Source organism: Chrysochloris asiatica, unplaced genomic scaffold (genome assembly GCF_000296735.1).
Source record: "Chrysochloris asiatica unplaced genomic scaffold, ChrAsi1.0 scaffold00229, whole genome shotgun sequence".
NCBI classification, from domain to species: domain Eukaryota; kingdom Metazoa; phylum Chordata; class Mammalia; order Afrosoricida; family Chrysochloridae; genus Chrysochloris; species Chrysochloris asiatica.
In genome coordinates, this window is record NW_006408747.1 from 3,894,661 (window position 1) to 3,899,541 (window position 4,881).

Here is a 4,881-nt window from a genome sequence, read left to right on the forward strand (position 1 = left end):
CTTAGTTCAAGTGGGGAAAACTCTACCCAACAGAAAAAGTAGCCACAAAACCAACACCAGCAAATATTTAGTTCCACATCTTGGGAGCATCTGCATGAAATCAAACTGCCAATTTTCAAAGGGTTTTTTTACCTTGATGTTGGTGCAAGGCACCTTGTTTTGAGACTGTTCTTGAGACAAGTAAAACAGAGTTGACATTCTGATTTTTTTTGTTGTTATTGTTGTTGAAAATTTCTTGCCCTGGAGCCAGAGACTAATGAATTAAGCCAGGGCCTCTTTTCCATAGTGGGTTATTTCATGGACTCATTTAAGAAGAGCATGGCCTAGTTTTCATGGAATCAGAATCATTCAATTGCCATTCACTTTCTATCCTTTAACCTATTGGAACCAGAATAATTCTATTATCATTCACTTTTCCTTTAACCTCTCTCAAATCATTTTGTCTCAGCCTAACTTAAGTCCTCTGGGTACACAGTCACAGTCTTTCTTGCCAACAATTCTAATGTCCTCATCAGTGCAATAAGATAGACTTTTTGAGCCGAGGTCCCTGACAGGAGGGTATGGGGTATACTTGTAGATTGGCTATATGACCATGATTGCTATCTTTTCTTGGGTAACGGAGGGAGGAAAAGATCCCACCTCCAGGAAAAAACGTGTGATCAAAAGGACCAAAAGCAGAAGTAATAAAAAAAGCAGAGACAAAAACTACCACTTTGAAACAAAAATAAAATTGTGGCCAACTGTCCAGTCGCCTTGCTACACAGGCAGTATGTATGCACCGTAGAAGCCTCCAGTAGTGGGTGGGGGTGTCCACTAGCTCAGGCCCCTTCTCTAGTCACCACCGTAGAGGTACACAGATAGATATTGAGAAGCTAATGGGAGAAAGATTGTCTACTATTTTTGTCTCTGAAGGTCAGTTAGGTATCTGCGTATGCACAGGGTAATTCTCGAGATAGTGCTATCCTTATATGTTACAGATTGTTCATATGGTTTGTCTGTCAGGCCAGATGGGCCTGCTTTTTTCTTTCTAGATAGGCCAGAGTAAAGGGTCCTGCATAAGCTAATTTTAGGGCTGTAACCCTTAGGTTGAGGTCATAAGCAACCGCCAAGCTCTTTCTCTGTGTGCCATGGGAAAACTATGGGCTCAGCGTTGGACTTTCTTTTTTTGGGAGGGTGTACACCCACCTGCCCGAAGGCATCTGAGCCAGGCATAGTAGACGCTGCTGGGAAGAGGAGGAAAAGTTGTGTAGAATCCCCCACACCTTCTGTTGCAAATGTTGTTGCACTGCTTTTAGTGCAGGTTCCCTATGCCATTCTGGCTGTAGCCCCACCCTCTGAACTCTACCCAGGCAGGGTGGCTGCAGAGGGACTCCTGTGTTGAGCAATTCCTAGCTCTGGTATTGGTCTGTGAGTGCAGGTTCTCTAGGTTTTCAATCACTCCCCCACAGAGCCTTTCCTACCTGGCTGTCTGCGCTGCCCTCCAAAACCGGAACTCTACCCCATTTTTGTTAAAAATCTTCTACCTTTATAATTCTGACAGTCTCAATTAGTCATGATAACAATTATTCACTGTTGAATGATAAAAACTGTATCCCCATCTCTTTTAATCAGACCCATCTAGATAATATGAAGACTACTCAGTGGGGACCCTTTCTTCCCCCACACACTCTTAAACAAAGCTCCCTCTTGAAAACTTGTAAACTAGTTGCTTTGTGCCTTTTTCACTCCCTCATTTTAGGTAGCCAATGTATAAGTTGCCCTTCCCTAGCTACCCTGTGTACAGAGGGTTAGCTTTGACACTTGATGTGAAGTCTCCTTCCCTTTCTGTTGGTATTCAGAGTTAAGGAGCTATGGTAGTGTAGTGGTTACGAATTGAGTTGTGAACCACACAGCCAGCGGTTCGAAACTACCAGCTGTTTTGCTGGAGAAAGATGAGGCTTTCTGCTCCTGTAAAGATTTACAGCCTCAGAAATCCTGTACAGGGTTGCTATGAGTTGGAACCGACTCCACGGCACACCACCACCACCTCCATGAGTATAGGTCAGGTTCATCAAATTGTAGAAATTACCCTTGTTTCCTTTATCAAACATTGTTTGTTTTTTTTATCTGTCTCTAGTTGAGTACTGAGTATCAAGCCATCAAGGTTAGATCAAATGGGTACTATTTACAAGTTTGGTGTTCTTGTGTATCTCCCTTCAGTTCATATGAGCTGGATGCTTCACTGTCCATTCTATCATTCTGTGGCTATGTCCTTGTATATGGGCTCATGTGTCCCAAGGTCTCACCACACTTCGGACCAGCAGTAATTCCTCTTCTCTCTCTCAACTCCTAGTCAATGGAAGTTGATGGACTGTGGTCATCAGCAAGCTTATATGCCTGCTCATATGTTCCCTTTGAGTTTCAGTCTTAGAGGGAGTTTGTCCTGAGGAACTTGAGAGCAGCTGAGTGCCTTGGGTTAGATAGCACTGGATTTCTTGCTTCTGATACAAGTTTCACTGGCTATAAGTCTTCCAAATTTCTAAATATTTCCTTATATGTGTCAGAGTTCTGGGACCATCCCATGAGCCTGCTTGGTCTGGTATTCTGTGTTGTTGCTGACAGAGTTCCTCACTGCACTTCTGCCCTATCTGCCATCTTGTTTCTTCTCCTATCAAGACCATGTTTTTTAATAGGCATTTTGTAGTAGATATTAGATTTCATCTTATTTCAAAAGCCAAAGCTTTCCTTTTTCATTAAGTTTGAATCTTCATTTTTTTAGACCTGCCCACAAAAATACATTTTCTTGATATTCAATTTTTTTTATTAAAACTGTTCTATTCACATGATAATTAACAATTTTTAAATCTAAATTTTAATTTTATTGAATGAATTCATCCCAGTTCTATCCCTAAAGCCTTTATCCAGTATATCATTTATTTTGAGAATTATGAATATCCTTTAGTATCAGCTCATATTTAACTAGAAATGTATACTTATGAAAGAAAGGCCATATAATAAATTATCCTGTAAAAATATAACCATTCCATTAACTATAGGCACCTGACATTCATTGCATACCAAATGATTTATAATATAGGATATTTTTGCAAGAGAATTTCAGGAAAGGCAACAGTTGTCTAGATCTTAGCTCTGGTTTAGAGTCATTTTATAATTGAGCATTAGATTTATGAAGTAAATAATATCAATAATGTATTCTGATTTTATCTTAATTGGATGCAATTAGATCTAGGTGTGTGATTTTTATAAAATTAAGTTTCTGAGTCACAGCTATATCAAAGATGTCAGTGTTATTTGTTCTGCTAGACAAAATAAACTGAACTTTTATATATGAGTACTATTGGGATCTCACATGTTTATTGAGATAAATCTTAGGAAGTAGCTCATATTTTTATTTCTCAAGTAGCATAAGAGGAAAGACATATATATATATATGTGTGTGTGTGTGTGTGTGTGTGTGTGTGTTGTTGTTGTTGTTGTTGAGTGCCATCGAGTCGGGTCCGACCCATAGCGACCCTGTACAGGGTTTCCGAGGGTGTAAATCTTTACGGGAGTAGAAAGCCTCATCTTTCTCCCGCGGAGCGGCTGGTAGTTTCGAACCGCTGACCTTAAGGTTCGCAGCCCAATTCGTAACCATATATGCTATTAATTCGGTCTTGATTTATTTGTTAATAAATATATTTTGAGTACCTCTATGCCCTAATGCTCCGATAGCATAGTGGTTATGAATCAGGCTATGAACCACAAGTCAACAGTTCAAAACTGCCAGCTGTTCTGCAAGAGAAAGATGAGGCTTTCTGCTCCCATAAAGATTTACAGCCTCAGAAACCCTGTACAGGGTCACTATGAGTCAGAACCGACTCCATGGCACATAACCACAACCAAAGTCCTAATGTGGCATTGTAGAATAAGCAGTTGACTGCTAACTTCAAGGTTGGTGGTTTAAACCCACCAGCCTTTCCTCATAAACCCTATACATGGTTGTTATATGTCCAAACTGACTTAATGGCACTTAACAACAACAACAAAGTCAAGCACCAGTCTGGATTTTCAGTATAACTTGAGAATACAACAAAGAAATATTTATCATGGTCCTACTAACATTTATGGAAGCCTGACAATAATATAAATTGATATATTATATAGTGTTGAGTGTCTCAGTGGTACAAATTATTTTCCACTTGACTAATAGTTGAAAGATAGGTGTTTCAAACTCACACTGAAAGGCCTTGGAAGTCCTCTGTTGACCTTTTTCTGAAATTTCACAGTCTTGAAAACCCTATGGAACAATATTACTCTACACATAGTTGTCATTAGTTGGAATACATTTGATGGCAGCTAGCAACAATAACAGTAATATAATATATTATATGATATGGCTTAATAAGTCACAATACAACTGAAATGCAATGAATTATTTAAAGTACCTCCTAGTCAAGTTGTTGTTGTTGTTAAGTGTAGTTGAGTTAGCTCTTACTCATAGCTACCCTTTATAGATTTTTGAAAAGTTGCTGGTTTGAACCACACTCTTTATGGCTAGCACTCCAATGCTTATCCAACAGTGCCATGGAGTCTCTGTAAACTCCCACCAAATGACTTTTTCATGATGGATTTGGGTAAGATTGTCAATAGGGTTAATAGTCATTGGTCAAATTTGCCATCCTACATGGTAGCATAGTGGTTACAAATTGGGCTGCAAACTTCAAGGTCAGCAGTTTGAAACTATCAGTCATTCTGCAGGAGAAAGATGAGGCTTTCTGCTCCTGTAAAGTATTTGAGGAAGACTCATTAACAATCTGTGATATGCAGATGATACAACCTTGCTTGTTGAAAGTGAAGAGGACTTAAAACATTTACTGATGAAGATCAAAGAGCACAGCCTTC